The 23,095-nt window shown below is 46.7% G+C and overlaps 1 long non-coding RNA gene across 1 annotated transcript; it reads left to right on the top strand.

Moving 5' to 3' along the window:
- The first annotated feature begins 10,832 nt into the window (after positions 1-10,832).
- LOC123106327 (uncharacterized) lies at positions 10,833-14,298 on the top strand. The gene is made up of 4 exons (XR_006451299.1): positions 10,833-10,931; positions 11,245-11,449; positions 11,556-11,644; positions 12,422-14,298. It is a non-coding gene; the product is annotated as an uncharacterized lncRNA (long non-coding RNA).
- The last annotated feature ends 8,797 nt before the right edge of the window (positions 14,299-23,095 follow it).

Genomic DNA, 23,095 nt, shown 5'->3' with positions numbered 1-23,095 from the left:
CACGAGGCGGCAGCATGGATGGGATCATGGGCACAAGTGGGGTAGGGTAGAATGAATTGCTTCAAAATTTGGTCTCATGCGCTCATTCAATTTCCAAGCCCACGCTCATGCCGGCTCGTTGCTCGACTACTTCTGTGCTGTGCTGTCCGTCGAATCTGAATTGAATTATCGATGAACAAGTGCATGAATATAAGGTTAGCTCAGTGACGGTCAACTCATGCATGGAGGTTGTCAATGGCATTGCTGCATTTCGCTGTAAGCTATAAAAAAATGTTGGTACACACATATATAATTAACTTAACCTCGTACATATATAATTAAGACCGTCATTTCATTGTAACCTGTTAGATAATAACGAGAATAAACGAGACAGAGAGACACAGATTTTTACGTGGAAACCCTTGCGGGAGAAAACCACGGACGCACGAAGGCGCAATCACTATGAGGAGTATTACAAGCACGAGACGACAGGCCGTCTGAGGTGCGACTACATGGGGTATATAAGAGGGCAATACATGAGAGTCCTTAAAGGACAAGTAAACGAGTTGTACTCATATGCGTCGACGTCAACGCAAAGGCCCACACCGGTTGTACCACGTCTAGTCCAACACAGTATAATTTTGATCACAATTTAACAATCTCCACCTTGATCCAAATTTCCCTTCAGTAGTCGAAGAAAGTAGATAACTCCATCCAAATCAGTATAAACACCTTGTGCATCAAAGTCCATAGGACTAGTGAGAAATACTAACTAAGCCTGAGCAAAGCTCAAACTTATTGGTCGGAACTGGCTTTGTCATCATATCAGCAGGATTATCATGAGTACTTATCTTGCATACCTTCAAATCACCTTCAGCAACAACATCTCGAATATAGTGATATCTGACATCAATGTTCTTTGTTCTCTCATGATACATTGGATTCTTTGTAAGATATATAGCACTTTGACTGTCACTAAATACGGTAGGGCAAGATGAGTCTCCACAAAGCTCAGTGTACAAACCTCTCAACCAGATAGCTTCTTTGCATGCCTCAGAAATAGCCATATACTCGGCATCAGTAGTGGAACAAGCCACAATAGACTGCAAAGTTGCTCTCCAACTCACAGCACAACCACCAATGGTGAAAACATAACCTCTGAGTGATCTTCTCTTATCCAAATCACCAGCAAAATCAGAATCAACAAAACCAACAAGTCCATCTCTAGATTTCTCAAACTGTAAATAAGCATTAGAAGTACCACGCAGGTATCTGAAAATCCACTGAACTGCTCTCCAATGCTCTTTTCCAGGATTAGCCATGTATCTACTGACAACACTCAATGCATATGATAAATCAGGACGAGAACAAACCATGGCATGCATAAGTGAACCAACTGCACTCGAATAGGGAACTCTAGACATGTACTCAATATCTGCATCTGACTTAGGACATAAAGCTGATGATAATTTGAAGTGTGCAGCTAACGGAGTACTTACTGGCTTGGCATTATGCATATTAAAACGACGAAGAACTTTATCAATATATCTCTTCTGATTTAGATACACTTTTCCAGACGGTCTATCTCTGGATATTTCCATGCCAAGAATTTTCTTTGCTGCACCCAAATCCTTCATCTCAAATTCATTACTCAATTGCTTCTTTAGTTCATTAATATCTGTCATACTCTTTGCAGCAATAAGCATATCATCAACATAAAGGAGCAAATAAATAGTTGAACCTTTGACAGTTTTCAAATAAACACAACTATCATAGTTAGACCTTTTGAAACCTTGAGAGAGCATAAAGGTGTCAAATCTCTTGTACCACTGTCTCGGGGATTGCTTCAATCCATAAAGAGATTTCTTTAACTTGCAGGCAAGCTTTTCTTTTCCAAGAATAACAAAACCTTCAAGTTGTTCCATATAAATATCCTCTTCTAATTCTCCATGTAAAAATGCAGTTTTAACATCCAATTGTTCAAGCTCAAGATCATGCATGGCAACAATACTGAGTAAAGTGCGAATAGAGCTATGCTTCACAACAGGAGAAAAGACTTTGTTATAGTCAATACCTGGAATCTGACTGTAACCTTTAGCAACTAACGTTGCTTTATATCTTGTCTCATTAGTAGGAGAAACACCTTCTTTCCTCTTGAAAACCCACTTGCAACGAATAGGTTTCTTCTCTCTAGGTAATCTTACTAAATCCCAAGTGCCATTCTTTTCAAGTGATTCCATCTCATCATGCATAGAGGTCATCCACTTATTACTATCACTAGAAATAATAGCCTCGGAATATGAAGAAGGCTCAGCATTACCTTCAATTTCTTCTGCAACAGATAAAGCAAAAGAAACAATATTGCACTCTTCAATTAACCTGTCAGGTTTGTTAGTACCCCGCCTAACTCTGTCACGTGCAAGATTCCAACTGGGTGGAACAATATGCTGATTTGGAGTGGGAGTGACATTATCATCATTAACGACGGGTTCATCATGTGCATCAACAATTTCATTACCAGATGTATCACCTGAATCAATAACATGCTCCACCTGAACAGTAGACTCCTGAACAATAGGCTGCTGTTCACTCTCAACGGGAACATTAGTAGATGAAACATCATGTAACATAGCAGATTCATTAAAGATAACATTTCTGCTAATAACAACCTTCTGGGTTTCAGGATTCCATAATTTAAAACCTTTAACACCAGATTTATAACCAAGAAAGATGTACTTAACAACCCTAGGCTCCAACTTTCCATTATCAACATGAGCATAAGCAGTGCAACCAAAAACTCTCAACTGTGAATAATCAGCAGGTGAACCAGACCATACCTCAATTGGAGTTTTCTTATTAAGAGCAATAGATGGTGAACGGTTAATGAGATAACAAGCAGTGGAAGCGGCCTCAGCCCAAAAACGTCTATGCAACCCTGCATTGGACAACATGCAACGGGCTCTGGAAATAATGGTCCTGTTCATACGCTCAGCCACACCGTTTTGTTGAGGAGTATAAGGAACGATGTAATGTCTGACAATGCCTTCAGACTTGCAATAATTCTTAAATTGCTTAGAACAGAATTCCATACCATTATCAGTGCGAAGTATCTTTACCTTTTTTTCAGTTTGTCTTTCAATCATAATCTTCCACTCCTTAAATGCTGAGAATGCTTCATATTTATGCTTCAAGAAATAAGGCCAAACTTTTCTCGAATAATCATCAATAATAGTCAGCATATAACTAGCACCACCTAGTGACTTTCTGCGAGATGGTCCCCATAAATCAGAATGCACATAATTAAGAATACCTTCGGTTGTATGAGTCGAAGTGTTGAACTTCACCCTCTTGTGCTTGCCGAAGATACAATGCTCACAAAATTTCAATTTACCAGGTTCATATCCATCAAGAAGACCTCTCTTATTTAACTCTGCTAAACCAAGATCACTCATATGTCCAAGACGCATATGCCAAAGGTTAGCAGCATCACAATCAAAATTCTTTGAAACAACTGGAGTAGCGTTACCTGAAACTGTAGAACCTCGAAGGTAATAAAGACCATTGGTCGAACTTAAGTCACCTTTCATCACAACAAGGGAACCTTTGGTGACTTTCAAAACACTATCTCCACCTGAATACTTGTATCCCTTTGCATCAAGGGCACTCATAGAAATAAGATTTCTCTTCATCTTCGGAATATACCGAACATCTGTCAAAGTTCTGATTATGCCATCAAACATCTTGATTCGAATAGAACCTATGCCTTCAATCTTGCATGGTGAATTATCAAAACCCAAAACGGAACCAGCAGAAGTAGTGGAATCAAAAGTATTAAACCAATCTCTATGTGGACACATATGAAAAGTGCATGCAGTGTCAAGTACCCACTCATCATTGGTCTCAGCACATCCAGCAATAACGACAAGAGCATCATCGGAACTATCATCACGAGCAACGTTAGCAGAATTTTCACCTTGTTGGTTACCTTTCCTCTTTTCCTTGTTCTGCAACTTGAAACACTCAGAGATGTCATGCCCGTCTCTCTTGCAATACCTGCAATATTTCTTGTCTCTGGATTGTGACCGGCCCCTGTAGCCGTTTTTACTTTTGCCTCTGTTTCCATTATTGGAGTTCTTCTCCTTTGTCCTGCCACGAACAGATAATCCCTCTGTTTGGGATGAACTTGAACCATCATGAGGCACCATTAATTTTATCTTCTCCTTAGAGTTCAAAGCTTCATAAACTTCATTAAGCGTGAGAGTATCACGACTGTATAATATGGTGTCTCTAAAATTGGTATAAGAACTTGGCAGTGAACAAAGTAACACTAAAGCAGTATCTTCCTCTTCATACTTAACCTCCATTGCAGCTAGATCGGATATAATCTCCTTAAATTCTGAAATATGATTTAAAACATTACCTCCCTCGGGTAACCTGTGCAGGAATAATTTTTGCTTCAGATGCATCTTGCTGGTGAGATCTTTAGTCATGCAAATCCCTTCCAGCTTTAACCATAGAGCGGCGGCAGTTTTCTCGCTCAAAACTTCCTGCAAAATATTATTATGCAAATGGAGTTGAATTTGTGACAAAGCCTTACAATCAATTCTTTTCTCCTCATCAGTCCAATCTTGAATTCGGTTCTTCCCAAAACTATCCAGTGCTTCATCATAGTCGGACTGTGCCAACAACGCCCGCATCTTGACTTGCCATAGGATAAACCTTTTGTCACGGTCCAGCAGCGAAAAATCGTACTTCATGGATGCCATGAGTAGATTAATCTGTGTACACAAAGTAGTGCAAGCCGATAGAAAAATTCTTGATAGAATTTAATATGCAGATCAAACGGAATTAGAAACAGTAGCACCTAGTGGCTTCGGATGGACGTAGCAAGTAGTAACACCAGTAGGTTCGTAGGTTTGACCACGTGAAGCAGCAGAAAAACACAAACCGGTATTGTACCTCGGGACTTGATCCGGTAGCTTTGATGGATGGACTAGTAGCAGTGGCAGCTCACGCACCAGCGACGCTGCGTGTGCGCGAGGGCAGCGGATTTTGATCGGCTCAAACTTCCGTCGGTCTCGGCTACTTGCAACACAGATAAATCACCCGTGGAGCAGACCTCGTCTCGGACTCGGCGAAACGCGCGATGCGGTGGCGGCAGCGCACGCGACTGAAACCCTAACTCTCGTCTCAAAACTCGTATATGCAACCTCAGCTCTGTATACCACTTGTTAGATAATAATGAGAATAAACGAGACAGAGAGACACAGATTTTAACGTGGAAACCCTTGCGGGAGAAAACCACGGACGCACGAAGGCGCAATCACTATGAGGAGGAGTATTACAAGCACGAGACGACAGGCCGTCTGAGGTGCGACTACATGGGGTATATAAGAGGGCAATACATGAGAGTCCTTAGAGGACAAGTAAACGAGTTGTACTCGTACGCGTCGACGTCAACGCAAAGGCCCACACCGGTTGTACTACGTCTAGTCCAACACAGTATAATTTGGATCACAATTTAACATAACCTAGTAGAATTTAATCAGGAGTGTATGATTAAGTTGCATGCAGCCAGCAACCAGAGTGGTACTTTCTGTGCTTTTAATCCAAGTGGTACAAAAGTTTATTCCAGTGAGCAAAATATATATGCATATCTAATTCCACTCATGCACAACACCATAGGATAAGAATATCAAAGAAAACGATCTGTCTTAAGAGTATCCAGGTCAGTACCCTTCAAGGACTGAGAAGTAGGCTTGATTTTCATGGATTAGTTCTTTGGATACTACATGGGTTCCAATCGTCTACATATATTCAACATTTCACCAGCGTTAATTTCCTTTTAGTTCCATTAAATATGCGTGGCGGCTGAGTGCACTGCACACCCCACAGGAGAAAAAGGCCCGCTTTTGAACAGTTGAGAGGAGACAATAAATCAGGGGCGGGGACATTGGCATTCAATACCACGGACAGACGGATTTAAGGAGGCAGCCATAGTTCAAGCGAGCGAGGCCAAGGAATGAATGATTGCTCAGCACAGTGGCATGGCGTTGTGCAGTTTCTTTGGAGGACGCAAAGGTCGCATCCCCTAGCTCTACAGTGCTGTAGTACGTCAGAGATGGAGTGCATGCAACAGCTCCAGAGTACGTTTACTACGCGCCAAGAGCTGGCATCTTGTTGATGTCGCGCACGCCGCGGCAGCATGGATGGGATCATGGGAGCAGTACAAGGAAAGCACGCACGAGCAAAGGTGTGGTATGGTAGAGTTCAAATTTTGGTCTCATGTGCTCATGCGGGGCTTCTTTGATCCAAAGAATTCCTAGTAAAGGAATTTTGGATGATTCAAATCATTAGGATTTTTTCTGTGGAGCTTGTTTGATTTGTAGAATTGCAGGATTTTTTTCTATGGAGCACTAGTTTTCATAGAAAAGGTTTCATCCACTACAACCTCATGTGAAGAATCCTACGTTTTCCCCGCGCACAATCAAACGGCTATACTAATCATGTATGAGTAGTATTCAAAATGTCATGCCACTCTAGTTCTAGTATATGTTTTTCCAATTCCCACGTTTAACAAACCCTGCGAATCAAAGAGGCCCACAATTCCAAGCCCACGCTCATGCTGGCATAAGTCGTGTATAGCCTCCCATAAAAAAAACTCGTATATATCCCGTCCGTTTGTATCTGTATACGTTGGAGCTGGCCTAACTCGTGTATAGCCCGTCGTCGTAGCCTGTGCCCGAGAAAAGGTACTCACACTGTTCGACGCATGGGCATGGGCATGGGCATGGCACAGGGTGAGAGCAAGCTGGCCGGAGGCTACGAGGCTCTATAGGAATCAGAAATGATGTAAACAGTGGCCTACGATCTTCGCACTGTTCCATAGGTCGTGTGACATGCATGCGCCGTGGTATAACAACAAAACAGCTAGAGTAATTATAGTGCTACATGCAGTGGAGTGCAATGGTAAAAGATGACGGAGATGGACCCAGGCGCAGCGTTTATCTCTTCTGTGGAATGCCGTCTCTTGTCTCACACAAGAGACTGGCTTCAGCTTTAATTAGCAAAACTTCGCCGGCGTGAGGTCTCAATGTAATAACCTACACAAGTCGTTACAAGGGCGGGAACGCCGGCGGTTAAGCGCTTCATCTCTCTCTCTCTCTCCTCTGGTCACCGTGTGCTGCACAAGGACCAGCCATGCATGGCTGCCTGCGGGAGACAGTACGCCGAGCAGTGCGCATGCAAGATCATCAACATCCATTGCAAGGTCGACACGTAGATATCGGTGGCAGCGATCAGCATAATAGCTAACGTATCCCAGCGCATATCAATGCCTGACCTGGTCTCTGCTTGTGCATGTGCATGTGCTGTGCTGCTCCTTCATGGACGTGACAAGCCAGTACTAGTATATATGTATGAGGACGCCAAACACGGACACCAACTCGCGTGCTCCCCGCTCTATATGAAGGAGATAGAAATAAAAAAGAAATTCACTTGAATACGACTGAGTGTCCATCTAAGAATTCATCCTTTTTCCTAGTTGCCGCTCCTTCGCCCCCCCGCCTCCATCCCTCCCTCCCCGCCGGTACGCGCTGCCGGGCAAAGCCTGGCCGGCACGACGGCGACGGGGCCTTCCCTTCTCCTCTGCCTGTGAGGGACTGTCACAGGGGCGCGTTCTCGGGTGGAGGCGCTGGGCTTCGGCGGGGCCCGGCGGTACGAGGCGGCGGCACGGTCGTCTGGTGGCGATGCGGCGGCAGCCTGTCCCCGGGCATGGTGCGGCGGCTGCTTGGTGGGTCGATCGCAGGTGGAGGCGCACATTAGGGTTCCTGGCTAGATCCACCTGGATCTGGCGCTAGGGGACAGCTGACGGCACGGGGAGGTGTGGGGAGCTCGTCTAAGCTCATGTCTCGTGTTGGTGTCCTCGTTGGCAGCGGGGCTGAGGTCGGGAGCGGGAAGTGGGTGGACCTCCTCGTCCGTCGGAGGTGCGGGCGACAACAGACCCCTGGCTGGAGGGTGATTCGATGCTGCCATGCCTAGGCGCCTGTTTGCCCTAGGCGGGCCTCGCCCGAATCTGGGGTGGCTAGATCTGATGGGTGGGGGCAGTGCCGCCGGCCGCAGCGTGGGGCCGTTTCTTCCTCGTCCCCTCTGCCCTTGTCCAGGAGAGGTCTGGTGGCTGGTTGGTTGTGGCCCTTTGCTCTGGTGGTGCCGTGGAGGTTCGGCGATGGTACGGGCGCCGGTACGATCGTGCATGCCCTGGCGGCAGCGGTTTGTGGTCGGGGGCGGGGTGCGGGTGGTGGTTGTGCCATGCCTTCTCCTGGATCAGAAACTGGCAGCATGTGGGTTGCTCGCACTTCGGGATGGCGATGACATGGGGCTTGTGCTCGGCTTTGTGTCTAAGACGGGTCAGAGATTCTGCTCCGGGCTGGTCGGGTAGGCGCGCTTTGGCAACATAGTGTTTATTAAATCCTCGTAACTAAGTGCATCTCCAATGGTAACCCACAAATTTCCTGCCGCATCTGTCTGTGGACAGGGGGACCAGTTTGCGGACATGGATGCATGAGGCGGCCATCCAACGCGTTGCCCGCATACATTTCAACCACTCTTTGAACCAACTAGACAAAATGCATGCAAACACGGCGAATTTCATACAAACCGGACGAAAACATTTACATTTTGGACATATATTAACTAAATAGGGAAAACTATGTGCACATACGGTCCGTGGAGCTCCATTCCCATGACACATATACACTGCACTAGTCTACGACCGACCGCCACGGATCCTTTTGTCTTCCCCATGTCAGGCAACCCGCTCATTAGACTGTCGGGAGCCCCAGAGGTATATTCTTCCCCATATCTTCCCTGTGTTTGGTTGTGCTGCTCATCAGAGTGGCAAAGAGAGTGGTTCAGCCGGAGGGGAAGGGGGGCGCTTCAACCGGTAGGGAAGGGTCCCTACTCCGCTTCGGTAAAGCCGATGCGAGGGGCAACGATGGTCTGCGCTGAAGAACTGGGCAAGTCACCAGCTGTGCAAGCTGGTGACGGGCCGACGGTGGACTTCTTGGGACCTAGGCGACGACGACCTCCCATTTTATACTTTACCTCGATGTTGGCGGCGGCAGGCGCTGGCCACCGACTCGTCGATCTCCGTGTCTTTCTACACCGACCGGGCGCGGTGCCGCCAACATTGACGGGGATGGCACGATGGCTGGCCTGGTCCATGGCAACCATGATGTCAGTGCCGTCGTGCTCCCCCGCGTTCCTACGTGGAGCAAGTCGCCATTCCTCCATGAGCTTGCTTGGGGTGGTGATTTGCTGAACCACGCATTGGCTTGGAGCGACAACTGGCACAACTGGGCTAGGTGAGGGAGGTGGAGCAGTGAGTTGCCTCGCTCGTATCCAGCTGGCTCGGCCGGCCACCTACCCGACTTTTATGCCAAAAAACTGCTCTTTCAGCTTGTCGGATGCCATCAAAAGGTTGGAGAAAATGGTGGAAGGAGAAGATAGGGAGCGGCAGAGTGGTGTGATTCTTGCCCGGCTCTGGCCTCCTGAAAATAGCCGGCTGACAGGAGGAGCTTGCCCGGCGTTATGGTTAATGCCGACCCGCTCATGAATGGACGTGTGCTGGAGTAGGTTTCTCGGCACACGCACAGGTTTAATGGAGATGTTTGAATGCGGCAATGAGGCGTGTCCAGCCTCACATGCAGTGGGACGATGCCCTCGGCCGACGCGCCGCTTCAATGATGGAGGCAGTGAGAGACGCTTCCGCTCTGAGTTGGCTTCAATGTGGAGCGGCCACTCTACATAGGCATGAATGCGAGCAGCTGGCGCGGGGCGGGAACGCGCGCGGACGTGGGAGAAGGGATTTGGGTGGGCCAGGGTGGCCAGAAGCGGGCGTTGGTGCTGTCCGGACGCTTGCAAAGCCCCCCAGGATTGTCTTTGGTTTGCGGAAAAAAATGCGTCCGGGCCGCCAGTGGCGAATCTAGCAGGACATTGGAGGGTAGGCTTAAAACACAAAATTCCTAAGTCAAATTAGCAAATGCATTGCAATTGTTGCATGTAAAGCACCAGAACATACTTGTCAAGTGGTAAAGTTTAGCTTAAGTAGGATTTTAGAGAGTAGGCTTAAGCCTATTGAAGCCTCCCTAGTGGAATCGCCACTGCGGGCCGCCATGCAGACGGATGGAGGACCGTGTTGAATGGCACGGCACGGCACGTCCAGAACACACGGTCCGGACGGTTACGGGCAGCTTGAGGTTCCGCGTTGAAGATGCCCTAAATACTCATAATCTGGTAGCTAAAGCATGTTTAAAGTCTGACAACCAAGTACTTGTGATATGTCAACTAGTAATAAGTATTTTGAAACCTGGCAACTACTAAGTGTTTTGTAATATGACAACTAAACAATCCGACAATTAAGTGCTCGTAATATGTCAATCAAGCCATTTTAGAATTGACCATCCAAGTACTTGTTTGATGCATGCAATCATCACGTGTAGATTAGTAAGAAAAAGCCAAAAGGAAAAGAAGAGCATAAGAGGATCGTCAGGGGTGAAAGCGAAATGAAGAGAGAGATAGAGAGAGAGGCTTTGGATAGGAGCGTTTTTTTATGCGTTGTCACGCCCGCATAGGCTCGTACACACAGCATGGACGTACGTACGGGCCCATGTATTAGTAGATGATTCTGCGCTCTCGTGCATTACCGTGTCTAGGCACGTATAGATCTCTGTTCCTCTACTCTCGCGCGGCACAGAACCTACCAGCGCCCAACTAGCCAGCATTTATTCCATGCATCCCCGCTCCCCTTCCTCCCACCTCAAGTACTAGCGCAGCGTCTCATCTCATCAAGTACGCAACAAACCATTCTCCCTCCCCCGGACGCTCGTTCTTCCCTTCTCTCCCGGACGCTAGTTCTTCGCCATCCACCTCCCCAACCCAAGGATCCTCACCAGGTGTCGCTGATGATCTTGTTCTTCCTCCCGTTGATTTTATGTTTACTTCTTCTTCTCGCTGCTGCGTTTTACTTGTTCACCAACGTAGATCCTGGAACAAATCCAGGAGCAACGTAGATCGACGGCATGCTAGCTCTGTCTCTCTGTCTCTCTGTCTCTCTCTCTCTGTCTCTCTCTCTCTCTCTCTCTCTCTCTCTCTCTCTCTCTCTCTCTCTCTCTCTCTCTCTTCTTGTTCTTCTTCTTCCTGTGTTTTACTTGTCCAGCAACGTCGATCCTGGAACGAAACTAATGTATCCTTTTCTCGTTATTACAGCATGGACCCAACAGCACCAGCGTTTAATCGGGTTGCTGCTCCAACAGTTGAGGATCTCGACCAGCGCGCACTACTAATAAGGGATAAATTCAGTGCTGAGGGTTGGCTTTGTCCGCGTTGTTATCAAGTAAACAACCCCATAGACAACCTACTCTATAGGGTTCCAGCTTTCGAGTGTACTAATCCCGATAAGTGCAATGCTAAGGTCCTACTATTTCTTCCCTTAACCTTTTACATCTAATTTAATCTGAATTGCTTTTTTGCGGGTATTTATTTTTGTTTGACTGTACATCTAAATTTATTTTTTGCAGTGCCCTGGGACAGTTGAATTGAGCATTTACTGACTGCATAATGAATACCGTCAGGACCAATTTTCTGATTAGAAGTCAAGGCGATAACCGTAAGTCTAAACTCTTGACACCTCTACTATATACTCTTTTGTACTCCTAGCGGCCTAGCAGTATGTACTTCCACGCCCTTCTCAGTCGGTTGCTGTTTAAAGGGTTTCCATGTTAATTAATTCCACAAGGCTAAACCAATATTCGTGCATTTTTTTTCTACTCCGTATGATGCATACACGCAAGACGCAACAATCTCCCATATTTTAGGGGAGCAGTGGTGCATAGATAATACTGAGGGGTGCATAGCAGTGGTGCTTTGTTTTCAAATGAGTATATACTGTTTCTTTTTGCACAAGCAGCTACTTTTTTAGATAATATACCACTTTTTTGCGTGAGGGAATATACTCTTTTGTGGAGTATATATTACGTTTTAGAGAGAGAGAGGTCCTTTTTAGGGGCATGAAATAAAAAAAATACTTATATCCTCAAAAAGAATTGTATACGTCATATAGAAAATTTGTGTTCGTCCTTGGGAACACACATGATATATACATTATTGTGGAGTATATATGAACCATGTAATAAATCAATCTAAGAAGTAATCGAGCAATCAATTTTTTGTTAAGTACTATCACAAAGTTGAGCACATGTACACTTGCACTGTTAGGAGTGCTAGGGGCATATGGACAAACTATTCAAACAAACAATCAAGTAAAATTAATATATTTGTCATACTTAAGAGGAGGGTTCGTGCATACTAATAACACACCTATTTATACTGCATATAATGTGTATGGTTCCTCGTACTTTGTTGTTAATGTTTTCGCTTTTTGCAGGGAACTGCAGAGCACATGCAGTCTTGGCCGGCATGGATGCTGCACTTAAAATCGAAGGGGCTCTCCGCGGCGTGCCTGTGTTACAGCCACTCAATGGTACAAGCCTATTAAGAGACTACCACCGCTTCTATCCGGATGGTGTTGGGCATGAACGAGAGCGGGAATGGAGAGGATATCGCAGATACGAACAGTTGCTGAGGGTTGCCCAGGCGTTCGGAGTTCAGTATGTGTCTCCTATGAGAACAATCACAAGGGCGCTGAGACTGCAATCCTGGTTTCGACTGACAACTAGGCAGACTAGTATGGACTATCTAGTGCGCCTGATCGCTAATGGCTATCCGTTATTAGCCACCATGGAGATTGGTCGCTGGTTCAGAATGTTGGCGCCGCCTCCTTGCAGCGCCGCTTCCTCTTCTACCCCGAGCTGCCTCGCACAACTCTTTTGAGGTCTCTCTCTTCTCTCTACACACACACACGGTGAGAAGACTCAACACACACACGCCATACACCAAGGAAGACGAACAGCTTTGCCCCAAGCACTTCCTTGGTTACCACCTTGGCTACATGTTTTTCTCTAGCCCTCACGGCCTCCTTTCTTCATTACTCCACTGAAACATATATATACAAGGACCATACACGCACTGGCCAGCCACCTCTCTCGGCAACTAATCCCACTAATCTATGCATGCACTAACAGCCTTATCCTACTCCTGAAATCACTCCAACGGCCACACGACTCGGCCATATCTAAAACTAGCTCCACGTCTCAACGTGGCCTACTACTTCATGCACGAAGCTAGCTAGCTACAACCAACCAGCACACTCTAACTAACTACGGCTTGGCCAAATCATTCGGCTCAACCTGAACGAGCAGCCCATCACCCTCCAGCTTCGTCGTGTCTCGCCGCTTCTCACGGCCTCACCGTATCGCACGACATCATCGGCATCTTGCCGTGCTCACCGCATCGCACGGCAGCCCGACATCTCGCTTTCTTCACGCGCGTAGCTGAAGTATCATTGGCCTACATACACTGCCCTAGATCATCTAAACTACATGCAAACTCAAAACTAAACATGCATGCTGGTAATCATGACAAGATTAGTGCTAACACAGAATGGCAGCGGATGGACACTTGTACATGGGGCCTCCTGCTGAATTTCCCGGTAATCATGCTGTGTTGCTGATCGGAAGGGTAGCACGACAAGTGGTGCTCCCAAATAACATAACCCGGCAGAGTGAGGTGGTTCCCAGCCTTCTTTTTAAGGCAAGGAACTCAAATGGGTCTACAGCTCACAGGTCTGCTGCACAAGGAGGTTATGGTGGGGATGTGTACCTATTGGCGCAGGATTTGGGTCCATACTTGTATGGATTTCGTATTGAGATCCCAACCTGGATGCTTCCTAATGATGCCTGAGTCAGCACTGTCATCACCTACCTAACCTAGGTATGGAACAACACGTCTGCTTGGTGGAAAATGTTTCAGTTTGCGTTTGGTTGCTGAGACGTATGGTGGTCATGGTATCTTCTAGCCGTAGGTTATCTTATCCATATGGTGATCATGGTATCTTCTAGCCGTACTTTATCTTACCTGCGCTGTGTCGCAGTCCGGTCACTACTTGACCCTTGTATCAAACTCATTTTACCGTTCCTAGAACTTGTAAGGCCTCAGTTTAACCCGGGGTGTGAGTCCCGTTTCTAGAAAAACAAACATGTATGGTGATGCTGGCTGGCATTGTAATATTGACAATTGATCCCTGTCTAGTTACTATTTGATTGTAGCCTTTGTCAACAATATTTGCAAGCAACCTGAGTAGTCTTGTTTTGTTTTGTTATGTTCTTTTATAGTACTACAAGAGATTTTTCTTCTTCTGACATATATTTGCGCTTTTATCCATTTTCTACTACGTATTCATGTATATAACTTTTCCTTTCTTATATTCGTTTTTAACATTTCTAAATTTGATTCTTGTTCTGCTAAAGAATTTGAAGTTGCTGCAAAATAATACAGAAACCGGAACATCAATACTCATTTTTGTCCCAAATCCTTTTTGTGAATACGCAAAGCTTGCTTATCTTTCCATTGATAGAAGAAGAAAGAGTGACTATAAGGGATGGTACAACACATGGCACGGCCTAAACAGAGGAAACGACACGACAAAACTTGTCTAGCCCTGAGAAGCAGCACAGACTGTTCGCACACGAACACGTCACCGTGTACCCTCGGCGTCGAGCGCGATACGCCAGACACGTCGCCGAAGGAGGCTCACCGGAATCGCGATACGCAAGACAATCCGGCGAACACTTTTGAAGACCCGACACCCCACGTGGCCGGGAGAGACCCTGTCTAGACGCACGGCGGTGATGGGCTGCCCTATGTCGGTTCGCCCGCCCCTAGGACTTCGTAGATCGAAGCTCTCCGAAGCGAAGAACACCGATGAACGAGAAGCAGAAAACTAGGGTAGGAGACAAAAGTTTATAGATGAGTTTTTGCGATTGTGTGTTGTTGTTTCAATCGGCCATCACCCCTCATGTATATAAGAGGCGGCTTGACTTTCCGTGTAAGAAAAAGTTATAATTCACGTCCAAAACCCTAGTTTGAGTCCAACTCAAAATCCGAACTTTCCAAAACTGTTCGGTTTACAACCTGGCTGCACCTTGCGGGTCAATTTTGTGGCAGTAAACGACCTCTGATGAAAATGCGGCCAAAAGAATATTTACTCGTTTCGACGAGGCGAACAACTTTCATGTTGAACATTATTAAATTTGAGGCCATATTCAGGGCCAAATTGCTCGCGCAAAACAGCTACTTATTCACGCAGCTCATCAGACATACCCACATGTGTGTCTCGTTCCGGGCGTCATATTTTGCCCACTGGAGCGTCGCGCTGTGCGGGCTCTAACTTTTGCATATGACCTCAAATTGGGACAATCTTTATATCAAAATCGATCGTTTCGTCGAGAAAAAGATAATTCGTGTAAACCAGTTTTTCATATGGGGCCGTCTTGGGGGCGTAATAAACCGAAAAGTGTTCTAAATACAAAATCTCAGTAGTTCGAACACATTTTCGGCCTTAGAGATGAGATTGGATGGCTATGGGTCAAATATGAAAGTTTCTCCTTTCGATGATACGAAACTTTATCACTTTGAGCACTTTTCTATTTGAGGCCTTCTTAAATACTAGTCAATATGCATGTGCAATGCATATTAATTTGAAAATATATTAAGTGCATGCGGATATTAAGTAGAATATTATTTGTGTGTAATTATGTGATTAGCACTATATTTGGCATGAAATTAACTGCACGCTAAACGTGTTGAGCGCCCGACATTGAAGCAGTCTAGGTCGTCGAATTGACATGATTTGATGGCCGAGATTAATTGGATCTGCCTTTTTGGGTCTTTATATTTTACTAATAATAATGTACGTATTAGGTAGGATATTAGTTGCATATATTAGGTAAGATATATCTGTTGCACGTTGGTAATTGGTAAGATATCAATTACTTTTTTGCGGAAATGGTAGGATATTAATTACATGGTAGATTTCATGGGATAGCGCTGAGTCAAAATGTGTTTATAACCAATGGCAGTGGTGGGTAATTAGAGCGTTAAACGTGTTTGGTGCTCAACGTTGGAGCAATTTGAACCGCTAGATAACATGATTTGACGGTCGAGATGGTTTGGATCCGCCCCTTTGGGTCTTTTTATATTGATATAGATGTTTTTGACAATGCCAAACTCTGGTGTCAACACATGCCCCCTGTTTTTGGGCAAAACTTGCGCGCCAAAAAATAATTGGCAATGTATTCATTCTAAGGACAATGTCAACACTCTATCGACCATTTATATTTCTTAGGACGATAACTATTTATCGACCATGATTTATCCTAAGGGCGATAGTTATTTATCGGTCATTTATTCTTCTTAGGGCGATAATCATGTATCGGTCATCTTTATGCTAAGGGCGATAGTTATATATCGGCCGTTGCCTATCTAGGCTTCTTGCCACACACTTGGATGGTATTTTTTTAAAATATTTTCCATTGAGAGCTCGAGGTAACAATGTCCCTTGTACGGATTCCACCAAATATGAGTTTTCAGGAACTACTCTTGTAATCTTAAAAGGACCTTCCCAACTTGGAGACCACTTCCCAAATTTTCTGTCTTTCGAACCAATTGGTAGAATCACTTTCCACATGAGATCGCCAACTTGAAAACTCTTCAACTTGACCTTTTTATTGTAAGCTTTAGCCACCCTCAACTTATCTCTCTCTATGGCCTTCAAAGCAGCCAAACGTTTATCGACGACCTCATCAATATTGTCCATCATCAAGTTATAAAAGTCCACTGCCGATAAATCATTTTGTTTGGCTATTCTCAAAGCATTCAAATTCACTTCCACTGATAAAACGGCCTCTTGACCATATACAAGCTCATATGGAGTTACCATTGTAGCACCATGCCTTGAGATTCTGTGTGCCCACAAAGCTTCCGACAATAGCTCATGCCATCTCCTTGGATTATTCTCAATCATCTTCTTGATGAGCTTGATCAATATTTTATTACTAGACTCAGCTTGTCCATTGGCTTGGGCATAATATGGAGAGGAATTGAGCAACTTTATCTTATATGATTCGGCAAATTCTCTAATTTGATGTGACATAAAGGATGAACCTTGGTCTGTAGTTAATATTTGAGGAATGTCGAATCTATGAATAATACGCTCAGTTATGAATTGAATTACCTCTGTATGCATCATATTTTTGAGTGGTATTGTTTCAGACCATTTAGTGAAATAATCAGTTGCCACCAACACGAACCGATGCCCCTTTGAAGAAGAAGGATGAATCTCTCCAATAAAGTCTAATCCCTAACCTCTAAACGGTAAGGGCTTGATAATAGGATGTAACATAGCAGCGGGAGCCAGCTGAATATCACCAAACTTTTGACAAGTTTCACATCCTATAAAATACCGGAAGCAATCATTAACCATCGTCGGCCAATAAAACCCAGCACGTCGTAATAACCATTTCATCTTGGGAGCCGACTGATGAGTGCCACAAATACCTTCATGGACCTCTCCCATAGCAACTCTCGCTTGGTCCTCGTCCAACCACTTTAAAAGAACATCATCAACTGTTCGACGATAGAAATCATTGTCGGTGTCAAAACCGGCGGATCTCGGGTAGGGGGTCCCGAACTGTGCGTCTAGGCGGATGGTAACAGGAGACAAGGGACACAAAGTTTTACCCAGGTTCGGGCCCTCTTGATGGAGGTAAAACCCTACGTCCTGCTTGACTAATATTGATGATATGGGTAGTACAAGAGTAGATCTACCACGAGATCAAGGAGGCTAAACCCTAGAAGCCAGCCTATGGTATGATTGTTGTATGTTGAGGTTGTCCTACGGACTAAAACCCTTCGGTTTATATAGAAACCAGAGAGGGTTAGGGTTACACAAAGTCGGTTACAATGGTAGGAGATCTGAATATCCGCATCGCCAAGCTTGCCTTCCACGCCAAGGAAAGTCCCATCCGGACACGGGACGAAGTCTTCAATCTTGTATCTTCATAGTCCTGGAGTCCGGCTGAAGGTATAGTCCGGCCATCCGAACACCCCCTAATCCAGGACTCCCTCAGTAGCCCCTGAACCAGGCTTCAATGACGACGAGTCCGACGCGCAGATTGTCTTCGGCATTGCAAGGCAGGTTCCTCCTCCAAGTTCTTCATAAAAGATCGTAAACACTAAGGATAGTGTCCGGCTCTGCAAAATAAGTTTCCACATATTGCCATAGAGAGAATAATATTAACACAAATCTAATCTGCTGACGTATTCCGTAGCATGACATCACGCTACGGCCAAGTCCTTTACTTGAATCGTTTTTACTTCCCCACCTCAGCGTATTTTGCGAGGCGGTTTCCTTGGCACGTCTTGTCAAAGCAGAGATCGTGTCCCCTTTATTTACGGGATTCTCATCAATACGGGCGTGGGTAACCCAATCATGCCCGTTAGCATGTTTTCTTGATTAAAGGCGAGTCCCAAACGGTTACGGGGAGGGCTCTTGGTATTCAACCTCTTATAAAGAGACCAAGGCCTTACTCCTTCCTTTCAATCTCAAACGAGTTCGTCCGTCGCCTCGAGTTCCAACACCCTAGGCTCTAGATTTCAGGTGCTTCAGACCTTCGACAATGTCCGGTTCCGACCTTCAAGGCCGATGGATGCCCTCCTCCGTCATGGAGGAGGATGTGCTAAAGTTGAGAGAGGAAAAGTTCTTGACCGGCGAAATTTCGCATAGGCTGCCCGCTCAAGGGCAGGCTATTCCCAGTCCTCAGCCTGGTGAGAGCGTGGTGTTCGTGTCTCACTTCCTTCGGGGGTTAGGCTTCCCAATGGATCCCTTCATGAGGGGGCTGATGTTCTATTATGGGCTGGAATTCCACGACTTAGCTCCGGAGTCCATCCTCCATATTTCCTCATTTATCGTCGCGTGTGAAGCATTCCTCCGTGTTACTCCTCACTTCAGATTATGGCTCAAGACCTTTAAAGTAGAGCCGAAGATGATTAAGGGACGGCACGCAGAGTGCGGAGGCGCTGTTATAAGCAAGAACGCTGATGCTCCATGGCCCGAGGGCTCTTTTCAAGAGGAGCTCGGCTTATGGCAACAAGAGTGGTTCTATATCACCGCTCCCAGGGGCACCAAGTGGGTGGCGCCGCCTGCCTTTCGCTCGGGTCCCCCACAGCAGCTAGGGTCGTGGGCCAATAAAGGCCTAGACTGGGGGCCATCTAAGGACGTGCCCTTGTTGCAGGGCCGCATCAGGGATCTCTTAGAAAGAGACCTCAGCTTGGTCAAAGTGACGCAAGTCATGCTGATTCGCCGAACCCTGCCCGGCAAATGTCGCTCCCTTCGTCTGTGGGAGTTTAATCCAGAGGGACCGCGAGCTCTCCAGCATTTTATGGGTGCTACGCCCGCGAAGATATATAAACTGTTCTTCGGATCACAAGCAATGTGTCCGGATTTGACCGAGGACGCAGGTCTAAACTGCAATCGCCCGGATACTCAAGTAAGTAGCCTTGTGCCCGGACTCGCTATCCATATACTTGTCATAAACTTGCCCCTAAAAAGAGATGTCCTTTTAAACAGGAGTGGATAGCAAAAGCAAAGCTAGTCAGGTGTCGGGCTCCCCTCCTCGAGACCAGGCCGGATCACGTGCTGGTCAGGATGTTGAAGATTATGCCTTGGGAGAAAAGCAAGGGAGGGGACAAGGAGACTTCGGCCTCCTCGAAGGAGGCTGTTCCGAAGGGAGGAACCGACAATTCCTCTCCTTAGGGGAAGAAGAGGGTCGCCTCTGACGACCCGGAGACCGTGGCCTCGAAGTGGGGAAAAAAATCCTCGTCAGAGGGTCCCACGCCGGGGGGTACCTCGGCCGAATTATGCCCTCAAGGGGATCAGCCCTCCAGTGAGCCGTAAGTAGAGAAAGATTTTATTCTTGAAAGATGAGAGAAATCCTTGCTTTATATCTGAGAAAAGTAACAGAGAATTTACCTTGTAGTTCGGACCTCCGCCCTTCTCAGCAGAGCTCGTCTTCGGGGGACCTTCTTCCGGAAATGATGGAGAGTGGAACGCCTCCCCCTGCCGTATCGCCTAGCGAGGCGGGAGACCCTGAGGTATCGTCGCGGAGGGTTTCTCCGAATCCGGCAGGGGCGGAAGGTATCCATATGGCCCCCCAAGGTTCTCCGCGTCCGGCTTTTGAAAGAGGCCATAGGACGAGTCCGGCACCGCCCGGTGCGCGGTCGGAGGAGCTGAAGAATCTGCTAGGGCGAGCCTCTATCTCAGCGGAGCATCGTGCATTGATGGGCATGGTGATTGAAAGGATTTCGTCCGTGGAAAGCGGTTTGCACGAGGCCGTCAGAAGTTTACTAACAAGTTTTGAGGTAAGTGAAATAATGTACACTTTTTGACAGTTGCGCATAAATAAGATGCGCCCTGTGTAGATATTAGCCCCTGAGACTCTATGCGTTGTCAAAAGTGACGACGCGCAGAGGATCATAATCCCAGGTCTAAAATGTCGCCTTTGTATATAGGTGGCGAAGTGTCCGGAATCCAGTCGGACTGATGAATTTGCCGAGCTAAAGCGGCAACTTGACGTGGCAGGTGCCGACATCGCGCTTGTCAACAAGCGGCCTGATGAGGCACAAGGTATGTAATTCCTCGGGCAGCACCTGGTAAGAGGAGCTTTATGCCAGTATCTTACATCGTGTATGCTTGACGCAGATGGTGCAGCCGCCGTGGAGAGTCTTCGGGCGGAACTTGCCCGAGCCAAGGAACAAGCCTGAAAAAGTGATGCGGCTGCCGAGAAGGCCCTTGAAGAGCTGAGAGCCGAACAGGCTGCTCACTGCTGAAGCAAGAAAGAGATGTCCGAGATGGCCGTGAAGCTAAAAAGCGCTGCTGACCGTTGCAAGCTTCTTGAAAAAGAAGACCGGGCGGAGCAGACGGACTTGAAGAAGGCCGTTGCCGATGCCAAGGATGCTCGCTCTGCAATGAGAGCTGCGAAGGAGGAGCTGCGTCAGGCCGGAGAAATCGCGGCTGGAAAGCCCTATATGATGCGGAGGAAGTTTTGTGATCCTAAGCATGCTCCGTTGGACTGACTGTGGAGTACGGCGGACACCTATCTGGATTTGGCGGCAAGTGCTGCTGATGTGACCGAACACTTCCGAGATCAGAAAGATTGCGAAGTGGAGAAACTCTTCTGGTCGCAGTTCCACAATCCAGAGCGTCCACTATCAGTGGCCGATCGCCTGGCCGAATGGGCCGAGCTGAATAGGTTGTCTGGACTCGCCATGAAGTGCGCCATGAGTCATTTGTGGCCGGAGAGATCGGAGCCAAAGAGTTATTTCAGCTTGGTGCAGCAATTCCTTGGTATGGTGCCGCGTATTAATGCAATGAAGAGGTCAGCATGTATAGAGGGTGCGCGGATGGCTCTTGCCCGTGTCAAGACATACTGGGCGGAAATGGAGACCACCGCTGTTGCATCCCGAGATTCGGACGGAAGCCGAGTACCTGCCGAGCACTATTTTTAGGAAGTTATGCAAGGCGCTCGTGTAATAGAGACGCAGTGCTCGAAGGATGCTATCTTCGAATAGCATATGCGATTGTAAAACTATATTTTGATAAATTATAGGAACTTTTTATACTTGTGCCTGCAAGTATTTTAACACCTCCTGTGCGTCCGTTTATATAAAATCTGAAAGATGGCAGTCGTCGGCTTCAGCCCCCACGCACATAATGCCGGGGTGTTCGTAGAAGGCGCGTTTTCACACTTAATCCAACGCCTTGGTCCTACAAAGGAGGTGATAGCGCAGCGAACTAGGCAATCGGACTATAATGCTTTATCACTTTCACTTAGCCATAGGAGCTTGACAGTGAGGCTACTTAGATAGCCCCTGGTGGCGACTGCGCTCGCCTGAATTCGGGGCGCGTATGTGCCTGGCCGGGAAACGACCCTTCGTTAAAGCGGAGGAATCCTATAGATTCCGGTAGGTCATCGAGTGGCTGACCAGTCTCACGGTATATCATGACAGTCAGTTTTTGGCTTTCTCTACTGAGGTACTCGCCTGGCCGAACCAGGGCACAATCGCAGTAGTTCTCCTGGTGCTACCTTAGCCGATAGAGCGGAACATAAGGCAGCCGAACACAGGAGCCGGGCAACCCAACATTTGACCAAAGACATGATTCGGAGCTGATGCATATAAGGCCAAAACTCGCGACGCTGAACACTCCCTAAGGCATTCGGTCTTTATGAGTGCGGGCGAGACAACGCCCTTTATTAAAAGCCCCTAGTGTCCAGGTACGTGCAAATAATTCTGACGTGGCCACATGCCAAGACGCCAGCCTCCTCCTTGGTTATACCAGAGAAAACCAGGGGATGTGTATCAACAAGAGACAGTAAAAAAGGTTTACACAGGGTCTTAATCTGAAAAGAATCCTTGGAACGGGTCCCTACTGCACGTCTGCGCCTGTGTCTCCGTTGTGCCGTATCCTGGACGGGCGCAGCATGATGTTCATCTGTAAAAGAGAGGAACTTAGTTGAAAAGAGGTCGTGCCGAACAGAAGTTTATATAAAATAAAAAGTAGAAATTGAAATGGGTAAAATTGAGCTTGATTGTCTCTTATTTTATATGTGTGGAGCCCCTAGAGCAGAGATGTACGGCTATTAAGCCTTTATTAATGATATTTTTGTGCCGGACTTGTCTATCCGTGTCCGTGGTTTTAATGACCTGTTCAGATGTTTTGGCTGGTGAAGCCATTTTATTGTGGGGCTGTTAAAGCGGCCGCACAATCCTCCGCTCGGGGGAGGCGCACTCAATGCTTCCCCTTCAAAGAGATGATGCCTCGCGGACCAGGCATCTTAAGCGTAAGAGATGCATAATGCGGTATTGCGTTAAAGTGGGCGAAAGCTTCGCGTCCCAGCAGTGCTTGATAGCGACTTGAGAATGGGACGATATGGAAAGTCAGCTTTTCGCGACGGAAGTTATCGGTAGAGACGAATATAACTTCGAGCCGGAGAAAACCCATACAATGGGTGTCCGGACCTGGCGTTACCCCTTGAAAGGAGGTTTTGCTGTGGCGAATTCTTGTTGGGTCTATCCCCATGTGGCGGATTGTGTCCTGATATAT

This window comes from Triticum aestivum, chromosome 5A, assembly GCF_018294505.1.
Source record: "Triticum aestivum cultivar Chinese Spring chromosome 5A, IWGSC CS RefSeq v2.1, whole genome shotgun sequence".
Taxonomy (NCBI): domain Eukaryota; kingdom Viridiplantae; phylum Streptophyta; class Magnoliopsida; order Poales; family Poaceae; genus Triticum; species Triticum aestivum.
The sequence above is the reverse complement of the archived record's forward strand: the minus strand, read 5'-3'. Positions and strand labels throughout refer to the sequence as shown.